This window comes from Myotis lucifugus, unplaced genomic scaffold (assembly GCF_000147115.1).
Source record: "Myotis lucifugus unplaced genomic scaffold, Myoluc2.0 scaffold_193, whole genome shotgun sequence".
Taxonomy (NCBI): Eukaryota; Metazoa; Chordata; class Mammalia; order Chiroptera; family Vespertilionidae; genus Myotis; species Myotis lucifugus.
The window spans coordinates 576,813-588,137 of NW_005871241.1; positions in this window are offsets into that span (position 1 = coordinate 576,813).

An 11,325-nucleotide genomic window follows, 5' to 3' on the forward strand; every position below is an offset into this window, starting at 1 on the left:
TCCCAGTCAGGGCACATGGCCAGGTTTCCAGCTAGATCCCCAGTGTGAGGTGTGCAGGAGGCATTGATGTTGCTATCTCTCTCTCCCTCTCCCTTCCTCTCTGAAAGCAATAACAATATATATTAAAAAAAGAAAAAAATAGTTACTTCACCCATGAACTAGTAAGCTTAACTTACTGAACTAGTAAAATTTGGTTGTAGAAAACTTAAAGTTTAATCTTAAAGAGTCAATTATTTAAAAAATCATTTTTTTAATTTTTAGGTTGATTGCTTTGTTGTTTTCCCTTAAATTAAAAATGAGAAGTGAGACATGCTTAAACTATTAATAAAAATATTATTTGTCTTTCATTGCATAATTATTTACTTGCATCATACAGTAATTAAAAATTGAGGAGATATAACAATAGTTTACTAAGCATGAGTTTTGCCAGCATTATTTACAATAGCAACATCTGAAACAGGCCAAGTACACATCATTAGATAAGTGGATAAAAAAGCTGTGCTTGCCGACCAGAGTGGCTCAGTGGTTGAGTGTCGATCTATGAACCAGGAGATCAAGATTTGATTCCCAGTTTGGGCACATGCCCAGGTTGCGGGCTAGATCCCCAGTGTGAGGTGTGCAGGAGGCAGCCAATCAATGATTCCCTCTCATCATTGATCTCTCTCTATCTCTCTCTTTTCCTCTCTGAAATCAATAAAAATATATATTTTTAAAAAGGCTGTGCTACATTTTAAGTTAAGTACTACTCGGCTGTAAAAGAAGAAAGGAAACCTTACCTTGTGGTGACAATGTGGACGAATCTGAAGATTATTATGCTAAGTGACAAAAGCCAGTCAGAGAAAGACTCATACCAATGATTTCACTGATATATAGAATCTAATGAACAAAATGAACTGATGAGCAAAATAGAAACAGAGACATAGGTATATGGAGCAGGCTGACAGCTGTCAGAGGGGAGGCGGGTTGGAGGCTGGAAGAAAGAAGGTGAAGGGATTAAGAAAAAAATCTCTGTCTCCATCTCCATCTCTCTCTCTCTCTATCTCTATAAAAGGCATAGACACAGACAACAGTGTGGTGATAGCCAGAGGGAAGGGGGAGTAGGAGGGTAGTTGGAGGTGAGTAAATGGGTGTAGGAGGTGAGGGCGAGGAAAAGAGACTCACCTGGGGGCAATGGGTGCAGGATGCAGATGATGTTTTGTTGAGTTGTACACTTGAAACATGTATGGTTTTGTGAAGCAATGTCATCCAAGAAAATTCAATTTAAAAAGAAATTCATTAAAAAAATATGATGTTTATATTTCAGGGAGGGTCTGCAGTAAGATTTAGTGAAAGCATTGGTTTCCTAGTATTACTGACAAAAGATCATGATGCACTGTTGAAAAGGGGACTTCCTTAGTATCCTATAATTATATTAGAGGCCAGTGCACAAAATTTGTGCATGGAAGGAGGGGGTCCCTCAGCCTGGCCTGCACCCTCTCCAATCCAGGACCCCTTGGGGATGTCTGACTGCTGATTTAGGCCCATATGGCCTGCAGGGATCGGGCCTAAACAGGCAGTCAGACATCCCTCTTGCAATCCTGGATCACTGGCTCCTAACCGCTCACCTGCCTGCCTGCCTGCCTGCCTGATTGTTCCTAACCACCTTTGCCTGCTGGCCTGATTTCCCTAACTGCACCCCTGCCAGCCTGATTGACCCTAACTCTCCTTCCCTGCTGGCCTGATCACCCCTAACTGCCCTCCCCTGCCAGCCTGATCACCCCTAACTGCTCTCCCCTGCTGGCCCGATCACCCCCTATCTGCTTCCCCCTGCCAGCCTGATCCCCCTTAACCGCCTCTGCCTCGGCCCCTGCCACCGTGGTTTTGTCTGGAAGGACGTCTGGTCTAATTAGCATATTACCCTTTTATTAATATATATAGCATCAGGAAATGGCTTCATTTGGTAATCTAAAATGAAAAAGGATTAGAGTATGCACATGTAAATACCTACAGCATACAGATTTCAGAGTCACTCTTGGTATCATAGTCCTACCACTTAAAAGTGAATTATTTCAAAAATTTTTTGCAATCAAGACATAAGATATAATAGACAATCAATATGCAGAATGGCAGCAAAACATCATATAAACTATGCATTTTTCCTTGTTAAAGTCTTATGTGAGCCATGAATTATGCAAAACTACCAAGAGATCCTATTAAATAGGTGATACATCTTTAGGATCCTAAGACATGAAAGACCATTTGAGCTTTTCTCTCAAGATTATTACAGATTTATCAGAAATCCTCAGAGTCTGAAAGTTTTAAATGGAAGTAAGATAGTGAGGATATATTGCAAATTATATGCTGATGGAAGAGAAACAATACAGAAAATAATTTGACGAAGTAATGAAAATTATTTATTTAGTAGGCCACTCATTTGGTTCAAAAATGCAATTTATAAAGTAACATCCCTATTACAGCAGTATTACCATTGGTGAGCACAAGTACTTTGAAGCAATTTTCATTAATATGCACAACATATTACACAATAAGAATTTATTTTAACTTATCTGGCAGAATTCAGTGTATTTTTAGAAGTCCTATTTAATGCTTTAAAATATGATTGTCAAATTATTGGAATTATTAGTAATAGAACTGCCACTCAAGCATGACTTAGGAGACCCCGATTAATTATGAGAATAGTAGGTTCAGATGGTCTTTTATGGGCAAGATTATGACTTTAACACTTAAAACTGGTGCCCTGTCTGGAAGCCATTCAAACTCTTGGATGAGATGTAGAAAAGCTGGGTAGTCAGCTTGTTGCTTTCTTTAAACAATTCTCTCCAGTTTATTAGTTTCTCTTTAATGTCTAATTAGTTTGGTAAAACGAAGGCTGATGATTTCAATCATATTTGTGTACAGAAGCAAACTAGTAGGTAATCTGGTTAACCAACGAAAGAAATGACAAAATGCCTTTCGGCACAATTTAAACAATATCATTTTTACCCTACAAAATGTCTAATTTCAGTAATTTAATATAGGCTGCTGTCAAATTGTCCCAAATACACACACCGTTTTAAGGTAAATAAATGAACACTACCATAGTACTTTCAAAATAAAATATTGTAAAGAAACAAAGAATAACATTAAATGTGATTCTGCTATTTCAAATGCTTAGAAACATGATTTAATGTAATCACTTTGGGGATGACTTGGATTTATATATCAACACACACACACATACACACACACACACACGCACACACACACACAGAACCTTGATGCTTTGTTACCATTAGCAATCTGCAATTATCATATTGTTTGTCATAGCCAAAGTTTTCACTGAAAACGGTGAAAAGGGTAAAAAAGGAAGGCTGTTGCTATTAGCTCATCAACCGTCATCCAAGAGTTGGCATAGATTGTTTGAGGGACTTTGGAGCCATAACTGGCTGTGATCTAAGGTGGGTAACTTGACCTGTTGATTTCCTCAGTGTCTTCTTTTTAAAATAGGGAGAAAACAGCATGGTATGTGGGGCTGTTAGGACGTGTGCTGTTCTGTGCTTTCAGTTTTCTGCTTCGTATCACAGGGAACTCTACTCCTGCAGGCTGCACGCTCAGTCTCCTAGTCAACTGCAACATTCGCCAACGGGAGGCAATGGGGATCTCTTGAGCTATAGGAAAGAAGAAGCCAAAGTTTACCCCTAGCCTCTCTGTATTAGTTTGGCAGAACTATCATAACAAAATACCACAGACAGGCTGCCTTAAACAACATAAGTGTGTTATTTCACTGTTCTGGAGGTTAGAAGTCCAAGATCACGGTTTTGGGAGATCTATTCTTAAGTGTGGCTTGCACTTGGCCGCCTTTTCACTGTGTCCTCATATGGCTTTTTCTCCATGTGCACACTTATATTTTCTTCCACAGCTTTTATCATGTGCTCAGTCTTTGGGGGTGTCTCCTTTTTACTACACTGAACAGTTGGCTTTTGGAAAGTCTATCCCCTGGTTTGCTTCCTCTGTTTAGATTTATTTGTAAGACCTTGCATGTAACTATGGCATTATTTACAACTTATGTTTAAGACTCACAGATCACATATATCTGAAACAGACCTTTACCTCAGGCACCACTTGTGCATATAATCAACTGTATGTGAACTATTTCTAATGGAAGATCTTAAAGGCTGGTGGATATATAAATGTGTTGAATTGACTATGTTGCATCTTCCTAAAAATTGTCCCATAGCGATGAATGATTCCACCATCCAAAAATGTTTCTGAACCTCAAATCATCTACTTCTAATATCTTCTCTATCTAAAAATATACTGGTACCTAATTATAACACTAAATATCTCCCTATTAACATTGTTACAATCTTTCCTCATAGCCTCATAATTTCATCATTTCATCACTTTCTAGAAAGTTTAGATTATTTTAAGCCCTCAAATAATAACCTTTTTTCATTCTTAATACAGAGATACTAAAATGAACATACACATACACACACACACATATGGCTGACACCATGAAGCTGAACATTTAACTGAGGAGACTGAAAATAGATAATTGCAAAATATTTTATACATATAATAATAGAACATGGAGTCTAAGGCTATCACATGAGACAGATAGATGTTGGCTCTTTGTATGAATAAGCTTAAAGCCAGAATTATACTCAGAATATTGAAAAGTTCCACATCAACCTAAATTGAAAACAAAACAAATGCCTATTATTTAAAATTAAAAAGGTCCATATTTAGCAATAAGTTTTATATAATGTTTCCTTGATTGTTTAGTTTCATGAATTGCTTTGTTTGTGTGGGCAATTAGGGCTCAATCACATGTTGTTGTTGTTTTTCAAGCATTTTGAATGTTTGGCCAATTTAATATCTAACTATTTGGATTCAAACCACAAAGAAAGGGCATGGCATGAAATGCTTAATTCATTGTACAGGACAGTGTTTTATGAATATGTAGAAAAATATATATACTTCATATCTTATATTTGCTTCACAAAAAATGGAAACATTTGGTGCTTGCCTGTTGTTTCTAGTCACATAATTTGAATAGTTTTATATGGGGAGCATTCTTATGACATTTAATTAAAGTTATAGGTGTATAAGATTGACAAAAACCATTAAACATTAACAATTAAAATAGAAGTTACACTGTTAAGTAGATTTATATCATGAGTAAATTTTATTCAAAAATAACTGTGCAGAAAAAATCCAACAAGATTAAACTTTGAAAAATGCATTATAATTGCTCTCTTGGGAAAGTAATATGAGAACAGATTTTCAGTGGGAGGGAGCAACCTGGAATATTATAGTACCAGAAGATACCTAATAGTCACTGACAGTGAATTAGACATTAGTCATAATGTGAAAGTTAAAAAAAATAAAGCCTTAAACATTCATGTTTTGAATTTTCTATTCACATTTATATTGAAGTATGCACAATGTTAAGTTCAACTGCATGAAATTATGTAGAGTTAAGAAATACATAAATCATAAATCTACTATAAAGACACTGATGATTCACATTGACCCAAATGAAGATAACCATTCAAATAGAGAACATAACACAGAAAGTTTAGATAATCTGTCCCATTTTAACACAGCCTAAAACATTTCTGTTTTTTTAATCATTAAAAACATAGAACTTAATTTTCTAACAGTAGCAAAATTAGAAACATTCAATTAGCTTTAACATATTTTCAATATTTCAGAACATATGCTCTTAAACACTAAGACATAAGTGAGACTAGCTTTGCGAAATATATATATATATATATATATATATATATATATATATATATATGTCATGATAGGCATCAATTTGGTTACAAGTATAAATTTTGATTCAGGATGTAGAGCAATATTTTCACTAAAAATCTGTACTGATATTAATGACTCAAAGTTTTAAGAAGTTTGACAACAAAGAATCAAAGGAAATGCATAAGAGGCTTTTGTAATAGATTCCATTAGCACAGGGTAGAACAGGAAAAATTGATTTCCTATATCCCAGTTGGAAAATTAGCATGAGGAGCACCATATAAAGGAGCTAAAACCTAGCAGGTAAGTATTGTTGAGATAGAAGGTTGACCCAAACCAATGCTTCTCTCTCTAACATACTTCCTTGAGCTTTCCTGTATATGTTGAGAAAAAGTATTTTCATAATATATCATGCATTGTACAGTGTACTTTAAGGTCTCCTTTAAGGTGCTTTTTAAGAGTCTATGTAATTTTTTGTCCATTGATTAAAGTGTAAATACAAGATGGATGCCATCTAACAAATGGTCATACATTTAGGCTCCACTAGGGCTTACTATTCCTTTAATGAAAACCACTGCCAGGGGTTAAAATTAGTAAATAATGACACGGGCACTCATTGTGTGTGAGGAAGTCTAGGGTTTCTGTCAGTTTGTTGTAAAACCTGCCGACACGTATAATATGGAACAGGAATATATCACTGATCCAATCTTTATATTGGTTACATGAACTCTATTGGGCATTCTTTGGATGAGAAGAGCTGTTTCTGATGATGAAAACAATACTATAGTTGATATATTCTACTATTATATCACAGTTGTCAAATCTTTCAAAATATATCTACATTGACTACCACACCTGCCCTTTCAATTGGGTGTGAAAGAAAAATGAAACTCAGAGAAATTAAGAATCTTATAGAATATTACAAAACTACACACTTAATTGTATTTGACCTGGCTAGTCACTTCCTTTGTCAGTTAATAAAAATTCTTTACAGATCTTAAAAGTGCCTTAAAAACCTATATTTTTCTTGCAAGAAAATAGGACTTACAAGACATTATTACCCTCCCCACCCCCAGTGATTCTCCTCTCATGGTGTTCAGGCCCCACAAAGTCCTTTCCAACGTGGAATCAAGTTGACTGGTGTAATCTAGGCTATTGTAGAAATTACAGAATGTGACTTCAAAGCTAGGTCTTAGAAGGCACGTTGGCATCTGTGTTCTATTGCATCACTCTCTCTGTAATAAATCACCTCTAACACCTTCAAGGATAGGTCCATGTGGTGAGAAACTGAAGAATCCTGCCCACAGCCTGCTCGATTTGCTGGTTCTGGATTGAGCCCCTCATGAAAATGAGTCCTGTAGCCATAGTCGGGCCTTCAGGTGACTGGAGCCATAGCCATCATCTTAACAGCCACCTGAGGAGAGATTCAGAGCCAGACCACTCAGCGGAGCCGCTGCAGAATTCCCCACCCACAGAAACTGCATGAGAGAATTTCATTGTTCTAAGTCATCAAGTTCGTGGATAATTCATTGTGCAGCTAGATAACTAACAAAACTGTTGGCCATACTGGCCATATAGTACTTTTTTTTTTTTTACAAATTGTACATATTATTATATTATATTCTCTATGATAATATTTCCACTTGCTTTCCAAATATTTAAGAAAAAATTGTTTCATTCATACATGGTAATAACAATATAAAACATAAAAACAAACAAACAAAAACGAGTTACTCCACACACTGAAGAATTTCCTCAAGAGAAAAACAGTGGAAGTCAATAATGGTTTCTTCCAAATTCCTGAAATTCATCCCAGCAAAAATATTTTTGAGACTCTGACATGTGCTGACAGAGAAAATAACATAAACATTCTCTTCTCTACTGGTGATTACATTCCAGAGTGGGAGATAGAAAATAAACAGTGAAGTCAATCAGACTGTAGTGAGTGCTATGGAAAAGAATATATCCACTGGCAGGAGCAAAAAGCAGGGAAGTGACATGAGCTATTTTTTGTTTGTTTGTTTTTAGTAGAATCTATGGACTACCAGTGGATGCTGGAAAATGCAACCACTGTGTCTAGAAATTAAGCATGATACCTGATTTTTCATGTTAACATTTCCAGTTGAAAATGCGGGGCAAGCGTAGCCAATTGATGGATTCAGTCATGTGACTATACTGTAGCCATAAGATGTCAAGGCTAAAACTGTAAAGAGATAGTACTTTTATCCTACTCTCACACCAGCAAGTTAGCCTGCCATAGAGCATCAGGGACCACGCTACCTTGCTGAGTTCACTCTATTGAGTGTTGGGCCAGTAGCTGCTATTTGGAATACTCACTTTAGGTAGCTAATAAAATGCATGACTCCTTGGTCAGAGACAAAGACCATTTATCCGTATATTCTATTGGTTTCCTCTACATCAGTTCCCACATGGTAACACAGTGAGAGCCAGAAGTCACCGGCACATGCAGAGGGTGCATCACAGGAGAAAAGGCTCAAAATGGGGAAACCCTGCTCCTACGTAGGGCTACTCATGCCCTGTCTAACCTCCCCTCCATAGAGAAAAAGAGCAACAGGAATACTTATTATCTTTACTATGGGAAGTAAGCGAACATCTCTGGGTGTGAAGGGGAAGCCATCTTTATGTTTATTACTGCAGAATATAAACAAGTTTCTTCCACAAAAGGGAAAATAACACTTAAATATCCTGAACTATCTCTGAACACAAAAGATTGGCTGTAAATGCTTTTGCTCAAGAGACTCCACAGGTGCAGGAAAGCAAGAAATCCATGGGAAAATATCTTCCAAAACAAGGAAGACTAGCGGGGGAAAGAAGCATTTTCAGATTTGGTAGTGAGATTCAGGGTCTTCAAAATGTAGAATATTCTGCAAACATTTAAGGCAAGTCAGACGCTGGATGGACAAAGGAATGTTACATGACTGCTAAAGTGGACCTCAAAAAGGTGCTGATTCATTAGCAACACAATGGGGACAGAAGCTGTTAAAAATATAGTAACAGAAGTTCCAGGAATTATGTAATAAAATAACAACAAGAAAGGCAGCAGCAACAATAATCATAATAATAAATTTCAAAAATAAAAGACAATATTTTCCTACGGCTCTATTGTGTGAATGAGAAAACTCTTATGAGATGCCTTCCAACAGAATTTTTTCTGTTTCCATAGTCTAGGATTGGATCCCAAGCCCTTTTCTGAAACTGCCACCAGTGTAAAGAGTATGGAATTAGCAGAATTGGCTTAATCAACTGAGGTGGATATGAGAATGACCACCAGAGGGTGCAATGGGAATGGCAACTGACCCAGATTGGGAGGATCAAGAAACTGAACTGAAATCTCAGACTGCTAGGAGTAGGTGTAGTAGGAAGGAACTATTGGAAGGCAGTGGAAAAAAGTCCCAGTGGAAAAGGGTGGGACAGGTATAGAGTTTTTTCAGGAACAGAAGGGAGTTCAATTTAAATGGAACTTTGATTTCGACAATGTAATTACCAGAAATAAGACCAAAAAGGGCAAATATGGTTTAATCACAAGGAGTCAAGCACAAGGATGTTCACATTTCCCTAAGGGCTCTGGTTGTATATTATACAATATAATAATTTTAGCACAATTAATTCCACAGCTTCATACAACACATATCCTACACTGACATGTAATTTCAAAATTTGGAACTACTTTTATAAAATGTATCCATATGTATTACTTGGAAAATCAGTCTATGTCTTCATAAATGATAATACATTTTTATTATTGCATATTATGTTAGAATAAATTAAAATTGAAGGTGAGAGCAATGGTTATAGGTAATGTGGGAAAGGTATCTATATATATAAAAGCCTAAGCAACCATTATGACTGAACGACCACAATGACTGGTTGACCAGTCACTATGATGTGCACTGACCACCAGGGGGCAGACGCTAAATGCAGGAGCTGCCCCTTGGTGGTCAGTGCTCTCCCACAGCCAACCGCCCCATGGCCCACCGACCTCCCATGGACCCTCCTCCTGGCAGGCTGGCCCCCCCATATGCCCTGATCTGGGGGCCAGCTGGCCAACCTCCCAGTTTCCCTCTCCCCAGCTGGCTGGCCCCTGATAGGCCTCAATCACCAGCCAGGTCAAGGGATCCCACCCATGCATGAATTTGTGCACCAGACATCTAGTCTATATATATAAAAGTCTAAGCGACCATTACGACCGAATGACTGGTCACTATGATGCACACTGGCCACCAGGGGTCAGACGCTCAGCGCAGGAGCTGCCCCCTGGTGGTCAGTGTGCTCCCACAGCCAACCTCCTGCAGTCGGCCAACCTCCCATGGTCCCTCCCCTCAGCCGGATGGCCCCTATCTGCCCCAATGTCTGGCCGGGGGAATGGACCACACCTGTGCTTGAATTTATGCACCAGGTCTCTAGTATATTAATAATGGCAAAACATAAATGATGGAGGGGATAATAACAGTAGTTTTTCAAAAAATTTGTGACCTGGTGGTTTTATTTACCCCTGTAGAATATTTCAATTCCTTTTCTCTTTCAAATACTTATAAAGATCTTAGGGAGAAAATGTTATTTTCCAAACAATTATTTTGAGTTTCTGGTCTTCTTTACCCCATTTGGTGTCAGATTGTGTGGGTACAACAGGCAAGAAAGCACAACAGAATTTCCAGGGTAGAGTTGGAACCTTGGTTATATTTTCACAATAGTTTTGGTGAACTGCTCTGAAACTGAAATTCTCTGGTGTTTATTCTCATTGGGAGTAAATGCATAAAATATATAGTTCATATTAAAAGATACTTTGTTCTTCCCTCATTTTTACCCCATCACGATGCAGTTGGATATTTTGCTCCGTGTTAGGTCTTATCTCATGGACAGTAAGAAAGTGGAAACATTTTTCAGAAAAAATATCCAGAATCAAAATAAACAAGAGGGCACTATCTTAAAACACACAGTTAAATTAAAATTTATTTTCATTAGAATTTGATACACAATAGGAAGTGGAAAAATAATTTTGCAAAACCATACACACATACACATGCATTTTTTTACATTCTAACATAAGAGACATTTGTAAGTGAGCACACAAGACAATGAGACATGTTTTATGATATGGTGTTTCTGGAAGGTACTTTATTACTTTATTTGATTGGAAGAGATTTTAGCTGTTCCATGTTTCCCCTTTACTGCAATCTTGTCAAACGGGGGTCATAAAAGCATAAATATTATATGAAGGAGGACAAATGGAGAGACACAGAAGCTTTCATAGAATCTTCAAAAAGCCTACTCTATGATATAACAGGTACACATCTTAGAAATGGGAAAATATTACTGAGAATCAAAACAACTTGCTACGGGTTAATAGAAAAAGTTGACATTGTTTAACACTTGTTTCCCACTCTGTGTTTGGGGAAGATGCCAAAAAAACTATAGTTTTTGGATTTTGAAAGAGAAAAATGTCCTTTTTTCCCCCCTTCAAAGAAACTCAGTTCTATTGATTTAAGAAAATTTCTCATCTTGAAATGATCTGCTTATTGGAAATTTTCTGATCAAGTGATTTGATTAGCACCCAGGAGA